Genomic DNA, 12,938 nt, shown 5'->3' on the forward strand with positions numbered 1-12,938 from the left:
CTAGATATCTCCACAGCAGGCACACCTTTACCTCAGCGCAAAAAAAAAAATTAAGCAGCAAGAGCAGAGTTAATTTTCGTAGATTCATGCATTGCAAATCCCAATTCCAACACCATCTGACACAACAGCTCATGCATTCCCCTGCAGGCCCCTTAAGAAAATCAGCTTTATTAACTAAGCACTAAAAATAGTTTATAATCCAGAGCAAACAAGAACTGTTACACAGCACAGCTGTGTTTTCCTTGAACCATTCCGATGGCTCTCCAGAATCAATTATCATTTGCAGTCTATTGTGCCATATAGTTATAAGGAAAGGTCAGGTTAAATTAATTAACTTTAAATAACTACCAAAGTCTGTGTGACACCACTGTCATCCTTCTAATCTAACACATTTCTGGGAATGTGCGTGCTACCTGAAATCACTGGCTCAGAGAATGGGTCAGATATTGAGGGCATTTGCTCTTGAATTGATTTCCTTAGTGGATCCAAATTCTGGGCCACTGCTTTTGAGACTCCACTTCAGGCTGCAATAGATATTTGGTATGCTATTTGCTGGGTTGATTTTGAGCTTGGTAGAAGGTCCAAACAGAGTTGTTATTAGGGTGCTTATACTATGCAAACTTAGCTTCCAAATAACCTTCTTTAGTGCATGTGAAACATTTCACATTATAAGCTTTGCTTTCTTGCTTTAACAGGTCACTCAGGTCAGGAGAACAAACTGGAGCCCATGGCACTAAAATCCCTCCAGGAGTCCACATTCATGGTGTTTTACTGCAAATGCAAATGGATAGTTGAAATTAAACTGAGCTTTAATTGTATTAACAGTTGCTCTTAAATCCCTCCTTAGAGTAGTAAAAATAAGTGGAAAGAAATGCTTTTTCTGGTTAATGGGCGAAAGCATCATGTAAACAATGTTTCTCTGGAAGATTAGCGATCCTAAATAAAACAATTAAAAACAAAAAGAAGTGAATCCTTAGTAACTTGCAGTAAGGTGAAGTTATTCGGGGTTTCATTTCCACATTAGAATCCTCTTAAGGTTTTTTTTTTTAATCTATAAAGCAGTTTTCCTATTATTCTAAATGATTCAATAAATGACAGAATATAAGAAAACTTATCCAGATCCCTATATTACTTTTGATCTTTGACTTGTTGAATGCTTATATTTATGTATATATATGCATAGGTACATATATAAATATATATATAAACCTGAAATGTTATATATATATATATGTGAACAAAAATGTTCGGGCTATAGTAGATGCTAAATAAAAATGCTATATATTAGTGGATAAATAAATTAATAAGAAAGTAATTTGACCTTTAGAGTAATTCTTAGAAAGAATAGTGTGTGTATATAATTTTCTTAAAGACAAATGTTTGATTAATACATAAAACTAATTTATACAATTTACTTAGTAGCAATTTAGTGATGTGAGATAAATTATTTTGTCTATTGCCTTTTTGGTTAGGCAGAATGAGAAAATCACTCTTTAATAACCTTATAATAGTACCTAATAATAAGTCAGAGAGGAACGAATGAAGTAGTTCGAAGGGTGGGATTATATTCCCAGAAAACATAAAGATAAAAGTTTTTTTCAGATGAGCAGCTGCAGGTCTTAAAGTGGTATTTAGAGATATTAAAGTTGGCATCTTTTAGGATGATACATTAAAACAGGAACACGGATTAGTATTCAATATGTGAAAAAATATAACATGGTGAAACATAAAATGAATGATTCTCAGAAATATGACACGATAATATTTTTATTTGTTGGGAAATAAAGAAGAGAAATAAATGAAAGATTATTAAATCATTAAAGTATAATAAGTAAAAATAGAATAGTATATTATACCATATGTGAGAATATGCATAGAGTTGAGATTCTGCCATATCACAATTCTGCCATATGCTAAGTATGTCCTTGTATAATTCAATTAAAACTTGAATGTATTAATTTATCTGAAACAGGAACATAAAACACTCATAATGGAATATTATTAATGGAAAATATAAGTAGATATATACATTATAAATCACATGTGTCTTAAATAAACATATAGACAAACAGTATAGCTATGTACCCATATATTCACATACTGTTTCTGCATCATCTAGCTGTCTACATAAAACAACATATTTTAATTCCATAAAAAGTAAGTTCTCAAAATACATTAGATAAAAATATAAATTAATCTTAAAAGAGAAAAATGAACTAATCTGTATAGTGCATTATTTTTATTTGTTCCTGGGCAAATGCTTTCATTTTATATAGTTCAACTTGGAGTAAATACCGTGGTAATTGTCTAACACTAACCTAGATGAACACAAACTATTCAATTGTCCTCATTGTTTTTTTTTTTTTTTACTAAATATCCACTTTTCTTTTTTATGTTTTACTCATTCTACAAAATGTAATATAATAAGAATAAAATAAGAAATGTTCGTTTTTCCAGACTGGCTGCTTTGATTTAAAGATGCAATTAAAGTAGGGCAACTCCATAGACTCAAACTTTTCTCGAATGGATTATAAATCGAGCTATGAGAAATTATAAGTATGCTGGCCACATAGCAGAAAGCTGGCCTTTTGGGGAAGAGAGGGCAGGCCGAGCTCCTGCCCTGCTGAAGCCATACTTACTGCATCCGTAGCCCAGAATCACCATTTTCCTTATAACCCGGACTCACCAACTCTTTACAATTATCTAGCTCCTAGCTCTGTGCTCAGAAATCGTTCCTGGCAGGCTCTAGGGACCATATGGGATGCTGGGAATCGAACCTGGATCTGACCAGGTCACTGTGTGCAAGGCCCTATTGCTGTGCTATCTCTCCGTCCATATACTCACAAAATTTCAACTCAGCTGAGTAAAAATACGTGGCAAAAATCACACTTACCATTAAAAGAAACTACCACATCGGCTTTCAAAACATAATACATAGAGATATTTTGCTACGTGACCTATTCTCCAACATTTGGGGCTGTCAAGATTTTTGGAATTTTGCCATGACTTGAATAACATACCTTATATACATTGTTATCCCATGAACTTTGCTTTTAATACTTAATTCTCACCTCTACATTAAGTTTTCCATTTTGGACCTTTTCTGGGTGGAGGAGCAGCCCATACCCCTGGTGCTCAGGGATTATTCCTGACTCTGTGCACAAGGATCATCATTCCTAATGATCATATGCAGTAGACTATATGTAGTTCTGGGAATTGAATATTGTGTATAAGACAAGTGCCTTCTTTCTGTTGTATATATCAGCCATATTTCCCACTTTGAAATAACTTCTATGAAATGTTCAAGGTCAGTGTCTAGACAGTTTTTCCTTTTACAGCTGAATGATACAATAGACTCCAAAGGCTAAAGCTCCCTAGAGGTTAGCTAGAATTTCCTGAAATATTCAGACCAGACTTCCTAGGCTTTTCATTTTAATATATAGATTGTTATTAGATAAATTTAATTGAATCTCACAGTTTAAAAAGAAATGTTATATCTAACTTAACTAAAAATGAGAGATGTTGTCAAGAAACAAGGCTTTTATTTCTTATAGTTTTTATTGTAATTACATACATGTATTAGTAATAATATATATAGCCAATAAAATATGTACTTCAAAATAAACATCTAATTTCAGAGAGTCTTATTTTTAATTAACCCTTATTTGCATTAGAGTCTTCTGCCTTCTTGAATTACAAGGACCCTATGACATTCCTTAGTTCCAAAAACATTGATTCCCTTTTTTTTTTTTGGCTTTTTTGACTTTAGATTCTATACCAAGGAAAAATTCCATAAATAGGTGGTTATATTTTTTCTACTATTTTTCTAATCTGTCTGATGTTAGTGTGATTGTTTTTAGTTCAAGAACTATAATGTGTAGGGGGAACTATATTCCACTTGTATGTTTACTGATTTTTATAAATAGGTTGAATTATGTATTTATTTATTTATTTTATTGTGTTGTACCAGTGATTGATCACAGGGCCTCATCCATAGGAAGCATATGCTGTACCACTGAGTCACATTCCCAGTTAGAAAACTCATTGATTTTAAAGAGTAACTTTAAGAGCAAAGTGGTAGCACAGGGTTTATGGTTCTTACCTTACATGTGGCTGATCCTGGTACCATGTCTGAAACTGAATATGGAGTCCTGAGCACAGTGTCTGGAGCAATACCTGAGCATAGTGTCTGGAGCAATACCTGAGGCATATATTGTGGCTCACAAAGAAAAAAATACAAAGAAATTCAGAATCATGTTCCAGATAGACATTCTCTATATGTTTATTAAAAGTTTGTTCTCTGGAGCAACAACAGCAGCAGCAGCAGCTGTGAAATTGTGAGAAATGTATGTTAAGCCTACTAAGTCAGAGCTCCTAGATCTGAAATTCTAATGATAATTCAAGAGTCCGGCAAGTTATTTTTTTGCAAGTTATTCTCATGGATGGTACATTTAGAACATTTGCATCATGGTGTTGTTCTAAAATATGCACAGACCAAAAACAATAGCAATTATACAAATATGATAGCTAAGTAGGAATGTACAAATTAAGATATGAAATCTATGACTACTCAATATGAATCAATATACTGCATGAATAGGTTAATTTATCTATTGTAATTTATTTAATGATAAATATACTTATCAAATATAAAAGACTGCATATTTTTATGACTGAAACCCAACTATAGTCATGTTTGTAATCACGATGTTTAAAAAATATTTTATAAAAAGACTGCATAATTTGAATTTAGTCTTGCAGTTACTATGATCAAATAAGAGTTAGACTTGTTTACTTTAAGGAATTACATCAAAATGAAAGAACACATTAGAAGGAAATCACTCAATTTCTATATATTCTGCCTTGCAAGCATGGTGATAGCTCAATGACATCCAATAGAACTTATAAAACTAGATAAAAATGCACTGGATATTTGACACTTCTTTTTGTACTGGTGGAGTGTTTCACCTTCTTTTTCTCCTTCATCTCTCAAATCGATGATGAGAGCCTCTAGAAGGAATCCGCCCATTTTCGGCATATTAGACTTTTACCTCAGTTTATTACTTTTCTCTTCTTCAAACAAAACCACGTAACTTGAACTAGCTAGTCCTGCCTCCCAGTTAGAGGGGGATATAAGGGAGGCACCAAGACCAAACAGGTGCAAGACTACTAAGTAGTAGGCTAGGTACAGAGGGGACCACATATTCTAGCAGCCCTGGGGTGAGGGAAGAGGATATTGGAGGTAGGACAAAAACGGAGGTGTAGGGAGGACAAGTTGGTGATGGGAATCCCCCCTAATTTTATGTAAATATGTACCTAAAATATTATTGTCAACAATATGTAAGCCACTATGATCAAAATAAAAATTATATTAAAAAAACTAGATAAAAATGTATTAAAATCCAGCCAAGCTTATGAAAATTATGATCTTGGTTAGAAAGAATATAAACTTTTGAGCTATAAAGAGATCATAATGGACAAGTGCACTTGCTTTGTGTGCAAGAAATTCATGTCTGATTCCCAGTATTTCTGAGTGTATTGTTGTCCAAAAACAAACATAAACAAAAATAGAAACTTATTATTGGAGAGGTTGATAATTATCTAAATATTTAGACATAAACTGAAACATTATTTAAATATATGAATATATTTAGTTGATTCTATATATTTATTTAAAACTAGAATGTACATATCATATCCTTGGGAGATAAAATGATAATCCTAAAATGGTGTGTTTTTGTTTCATCATTTGTTCTACAAATCTTCCTTTGCCATGTTAAGCCTACCAATTTTTATCTGCATTAGAGAAATATTTGCTCTAATGCTCCTACAATTCTTTTTCTTAATAATTTTTATTTTGCTCCTACAATTCATTTTGAGATCCACAACAATGGTAAAATACTGCATTCTATACTGATCTGCAAAATATTTTATTTATTTATTTTTTATATATTTTATTTAAACACCTTGATTACGTACATGATTGTGTTTGGGTTTCAGTCATGTAAAGAACACCACCCATCACCGGTGCAACATTCCCATCACCAATGTCCCAAATCTCCCTCCTCCCCAACCAACTCCCACCTGTACTCTAGACAGGCTTTCTATTTCTCTCATACATTCTCATTATTAGGATAGCTCAAAATGTAGTTATTTCTCTAATTAAACTCATCCCTGTTTGTGCTGAGTTTCATGATGTGAACTGTAACTTCCAGCCCTTCTCTCTTTAGTGTCTAAAAAGTATTATAGCAAGAATGTCTTTCATTTTTCTTAAAACCCATAGATGAGTGAGACCATTCTGCATTTTTTTCTCTCTCTCTGGCTTATTTCACTCAGCATAATAGATTCCATGTACATCCAATAACTTAGATTAATCAATCCAAGCTTAATTTTCAGTCCAAGAACATGTATATAAGATGTATGACATTACACAATTACTATAGTACTTAAAATGGTTTCTATAAAAATATAAAGAACAAGAACATTAGGCATTATATTTTCTACCAATGAATCTAAACCACCTCAGTTTGTAAGCCTGTATTTAGCTTGTCAGTTATGCATTATTGATACCTCATAATGTAGTTTAATGGTGATTATTAAATTTAGTGGATTTACTGACCTTCAAATCTGACAGTTTTAAGTTACTTTCTCATTGTAACAATTTTCCCATTTTATCAAAAGAATTTTATTGTAGCTAAAAGGATATCTGATTTAATATTTAACATCAAGATAGTTTCAAATAATAACTGTAACAATAATCTTAAGCATATTCTGATGATGACTCTCTCCTCTCTCTCTCTCTCTGTCTCTCTCTCTCTTTTGGGCCACTTCTAGTGATGCTCAGGGGTTATTCCAGACTATGCATTCAGAAATCGCTCCTCGCTTGATGATATGGGACGCTGGGTATTGAAACTAGGTCTGTCCTGGGTCAGCCACTTGCAAGGGAAATGCAATGCTCAACCACTATTCAATCGCTCTGCTCTGGCCCCTTGGCCTCTCTTCTGACTCTTTTAAGGAGTTCAGAAATAAAATAGAGTCATTCCTCCTTGGAGAAATGTTTTGAACTTTGTCCCAGTGTTATTTGACATTGCACTATTGTTCTCTCAGAATATACAAAATATGCCAATCCATTAGCACTGGAATGATAGTCTTTAAGTGAAACAATAAAGTAATCTCTTTTTGTTGGCTTAATCTATGTGCTAATGAGTTTTTGTATAATGTTGTTTCTAAGTCCCTCTATGCATTGTTATGCAGCATACAATTTTTGTGGAGGGAAAACAGACAATGAATTCCAACTGAAATAGATATCAAATGAATCCTGTTAATTCTTCTATAACTTTTGCCATCTGATGTGACATTTTAATGTTGAGTTTTAGGTAATCTATACAATATGAGAGAACAAAATTTCACCTCTAAACGTCAGGACTAATTTATAAAAGTGCACTTTGCCTAAGAGTCTGTGTAACAGATGGAAAACACATCCACAATGAAATCAAACTGCAGTTAAAGAGAATGCTACTGTGATTGAGAATATTGTGCTCTATGCAGATAACAACATATACTTCCTGCAACTACCCTTTTTAGATGATGGGAAAATCACTTTTGTTTTCAGCTAATTTACATGTGTAAAATAGTGTGCTATATAAAATAGTGTGCTGTATCTCACCATGGTATGTTCAAATATTCATCTTGAGTTTCTTTTAGTTGTGTCTCTTTACCAGAGGTTGCACATTTTTGTTTCACTTTTCTGGTTGTAAGTCAACCAAAAGGGTTTGGTGTACTTTAGAATTGATGTTGTGTTATGGTGCAAATGATCACAGATAGTTCTGGTACTAGGATCTCAGTCAGCATGTGAGTGTGTCAGGTAGCCATTTTTCCTCTGCACTATTCCAGGCCCCAATGTAGGTTGACCCCATAATCACAAAATGAAAGGCAAGTGTTTTACCACGAACCACATCCTTGGTTCTTCAAATATAAATTTGGATTAGGGACAGGTTATTTGAATTAAATTAAATGGGGGTCTCATATGTTGTAATACAATCCCTGAAAATAAAAATATAGCAATGAAAATTAATAAGAGAAAATACAAAGACATGTGAAGTGCCACATTCCCACTCAGAAGAAGCACACACCAAAGTGTAGTGCTCTCCTGAAAAGGAATTATTCACCAAAAAGGCCCGCTTAGAGTAGTCAAAATCACTTGACCCTTTGCGTGGAGGGTTTGGCAATAATTCTAAATATGTGGCTGTAACTATCTTTCTCTTTATTTTAAACCTTTATTAGAAATCAGGCCTTAGTAATTTCTTCCTACAACAAAGGACAGCAATCAATCCAGCCAAAAGTCTCCCATTTAACTGCTCCCTGTAATTTTTCCTACTCTGGCGCCTAAACCAAGGTGTTTCCATAAACTTAGCTCAAAACAAAGTAATTTTCACTTTTCCCCCTGAAACTCTGAAACATCCCTTACTCTTCCAACTTCCCTGCTAATTACTAGCTCCCTTTTCACCTTCAGCATCAGCTCTTCATATGCTAATCTAGCCAGGGTCTTCCCTTTCTTTCCCCAGCCTCTTTGATGCCTAAAATTTGGATCTGCCTTCCTGCCTCTACCTTTTAAAAGCTGCCAGCTTAAAAAATAAATTTGTCTTCGTTCTTGGAATGAAGTCCCCATGCAATCTGCGTGGTTTCATTTCATTTCTACAATATATTTTCCGTCATTAGCCATTCCGCGTGCCCACCTTTTCCCGTGGAATTTTTCCCGAACTCCACGAAGGATTTGTTTGCAGGTGCTGTAGACTGCAAACAAAATTTGGCTCACAGCAGTGAAGTGATATTTTAATATATTTTAATATACTGATATGACAATAGGCTAATATTCATTTTTTAAAATATGAGTGAAGAATTTTTGTGTATAAGAAGAGATTCCAGTTTTTTCTAATGTTCCATTCATATTAATACTTTAAGTAAAATTAAATGTTAGGTGATGTAGAGCACATGTATAGCAAATTGGCTGTTGTCGCATCTATAATTACTGAAGTAAAAACTATACTTTATTCATTTTCACCACAAAAGTCTTCATCTCATGCATCATACAGTTCTATTATAAAAGTTCTATGGTTTTGGGGGCCAGAGAGACAGCACAGCGGTAGGAAGGTTGCCTTGCAAGTGGCTGACCAAGACTAAAGTTGGTTTGAATCCTAGCATCCCATATGGTCCCCCTGGGCCTGCCAGGAGCGATTTCTGAGCAGAGAGCCAGGAGTAACCCCTGAGCTTCTATGGGGTGTGCCCCCCAAAATAAAATTTCTACAATTTATTTATTGACTAACATTTTGATATCTTAGTTCTAGATAATATAGTATCAAGTCTTAAGACTTTTGACCCCTCTGATGAATTATAAATATGTTAAATTAATATAAATGATAAACCTCATGTGTCTGGATGAGGCCTTTCTCAGCAGGGCTATTCTAAGCCCTTCAGCTGATGGGTCTGAAGATTGCAGATAATAGCAGAGAATTGATCAAAGGAAGTTTCATCAAAGATAGCTGGGTTTATTCTATGGCCCTATCCGCCATGTGCATTTTCTCACATGGCTTCTATGTTAAGTTTACTTCAAGCAGCTTCTTGTCTGTTCCTCCTCTGGCTCTCTGGCTCTCCTCCCTCTCCCCAAGACAAACTCTATTAATCTTTATTCCAAACCATAGACCCCTTCCCAGGTGTAGGTGGGTCTGGCCATTCAGGTGGGATAAACAGAAAGTTGGGGGAGGGGATACTACATAAAAGATTGTTTTGATCTCAAATTTTTAATCATAATTTCCTTCTTTTTTTTGTTTGTTTTGGATCACACCCATTTGATGCTCAGGGGTTACTCCTGGCTAAGTGCTCAGAAATTGCCCCTGACTTGGGGGGACCATATGGGACACCAAGTGATCAAACCGTGGTCCTTCCTTGGCTAGCGCTTGCAAGGCAGACACCTTACCTCTACTGCTACCTCTATGGCCCCAATATCCTTCAAAAAACTCAAATATGAGAAGAAATATTGCAAAATTTTATTGGCCAGTGAAGACTCCTATCTTAGAAAAGCAGAAAAATTAAGTGCATAAATTTCCTTCTTTTGTAACAAAATTTATTCAATTAATTTTTCTGCTTTTCTAAGATAGGAGTCTTCACTGGCCAATAAAATTTTGCAATATTTCTTCTCATTTTGAGTTCTTTGACTAGCTATATTATAAAATTTAATGACTAGTTCCTTGAAATGCCTTTTAGTTGAAAGGTATGTTCATTATTTTCATGCTAAAAATATCTTACATTGATGAGACAACAAATCAAATGTCCTTCTTTTGCATTTCACCAAACTAATGCTAAATGAAGAATGCATTTAATAGGATAATATTACTTAAATTAAATTTTATTAAGAATGATTGCTAGCTACAGCAAATTACCAAATTCCTAGTCCTTACCTCTCCTAACTTGTAGTATAGCAATTTATGTGCATAATTTCTCCCTAGTTGAGTTCTAAATTCTCTGGAAAATAATCTTAAATGTACTCTCCTTTTTCCCACATTGGTTCTCAAATAATACTTTGAGAACATTTAGGCATTTAATTAGTATTAAAAAGGATTCAATATACCAGGTATGCAAGCACACTGTAACTATTTTTTAACAATTATTGCAATACTTTGTTAAATGTAAACTGCGATGTAATAGCTCTCCTTTCTGTCTAGTTTTTAGAAACAAGATATGTACCATAAAATTTTAGCTACAAGGACATTGTAATAGCGAAACCTCATTTGTCTATGAGCAGATGAGAGAAATGCAAAAATACATTACTTCCATGCACAATATATTTTAAGAAATTGCTTTTTTAATTTCAATAAAATGATAATCTAAAGAAAAAAGGGGAATGATGAAGCAATCAATTTTCATAGACAAATGCAACCTCCACTTGGATTGGCCATGGAATCAATTTCTATTATTTTCTTAAAAGTATAATTATTGAAATATAGTGAAAAGGAACTTATAAATGATATAATTTAAGCAAAATCTTGCCTGGTTTAGGAATTATTTTTTTGTGTTCAGGTGAGCAAATGGACCATTCCTAGTGTTATTTGGCGAACCAAGTACTAACCAAATATCCCTAAGGTCTGAGGACATGGTGCTGCTCCAGTTATACAATCTCAGGAACTACCAAGGAAAGACTGATAGCATTTAATGCTTCACAAAGTTGGAAATAGTGATGTTTGGAAAACTCTGTAATATTGGAGATTAATTCAGATTTGGTTGCACCTGCTCTAAACTCCTAAACTATCTCCCAGGCCCTAAAGGTTACATGGCTTATAGCTAAGTCTATATCATTGTAAATTGTCTCTTGAGGCTTTCATACCACAAGAATTGAGATGTTGCAAGATAAATCCCATAGCCTGTAAGTTTAAGATATTCTAGGTATACATAAAAGGCTTACAATATTTTTTTCATAATAATTGAGTGAGGGAGTTGTAGTAACTGATCCAAGATTGAAAACCTGGGTAGTATATTCTTCTTTTAATTATAAATTTATAAAATAATTGTAATTATTTTAATAATTATATGAATGTTTTAAATTTATTAATTTTGTTTCAACTTATTTTGCATGGATTATATACTTGCAAATATTATAAAAACCATTAATAAGATACATTTTTGATTATATATGACAATATAATCTAAGTACTGAGTCATGGGAAGTCCAGTAATGTAATTTTTTTAAATTTTTGCCCTGCCAAGGCAATTTAGTAAATAAAACAGCATAAATTTTTGCACAGAGTTGCAAATGACATATGTTACTTGTATTCTAAAATGTCCTTCTTGAATCAAAATAATAAAGTATACATATATACTAACCTGACTAGATCAATTTTGTATAATAGCCTGACTGGACCAATTTTGAAACTCCCTAATTTGATGAGTTTTAATGGGAAGAAATTCAGACCAGCAAAATCTTAAGTGCTTCCACATAGTAAGATTCTCAAATGTAAAGATCTTCTAAGTTAATAATTTACTGTTTTGTTAAGTCTCTGCCCTATTATAACAAGTACTCAATAGACATTCTAAACACTTCCTCAATATACTTTTTAATATTCAAGAATGCACATTAACAATATTGTCACAGAAGGTCTTCAGGTCCTGAAATAGTTTTGAAGAACATTACACTGAATTCTTTTGATCAGTTTAAATGCCTTAAAACAATAATATATTCTTTAAGAATAGAAAATGATCTTTGTAAATTGTTTGACAGAGATCCTATTTATTTCTTTTATAAACACAAAGTCAAATTTAGTCAGATATATGTCTGACAAATAACAAATACTAAAACATCATCAAGTGGATTTTTTGGGATTTTAATGTGTATTGATTTCATCTATATGTATGTTTGTATAATAGATTCATTATATATTTTATAGGTTCTGTAAACCCATAAAATGTAATGAACATTTATTACTTACTGCTCTACCATAGATAATTTTAAAATTGGCTTAAAGAAAAGGAATATATTATACCAAACTATAGTAGACAACTGGTACATTCTAAGAAAAAAATCTTCCCTTATCCCCAGATTTTGCTGCAAAGAAGAAAAGCATTCTCTGAAGGTACAATATCTCCTCCTCGAGGCCATTGTAATCATATTAATGATGTTTGACTATTTGGTCAGAAGCACTATTAACGCTAAAGGCTTCATTTCACACACCACTTGTATTTACTTGACCTACATTTCTGAGGTATTGGCATAATAAGGAAGGATATTTTATGAGGACATTTTCAGACTTGAATAATAAGCTTCTTAGTAAGAAAATACAATGAATAGATTTAAACCAGGTGACAGAAGGGAATACATAATAAAATAGAGAGCTTCAAGCATACTCACAGCCAAAGGCTAATTTTTTGAGCAATGATAATAAACCAGTAGA

Source organism: Suncus etruscus, chromosome 20 (assembly GCF_024139225.1).
Source record: "Suncus etruscus isolate mSunEtr1 chromosome 20, mSunEtr1.pri.cur, whole genome shotgun sequence".
Classification (NCBI taxonomy): Eukaryota; Metazoa; Chordata; class Mammalia; order Eulipotyphla; family Soricidae; genus Suncus; species Suncus etruscus.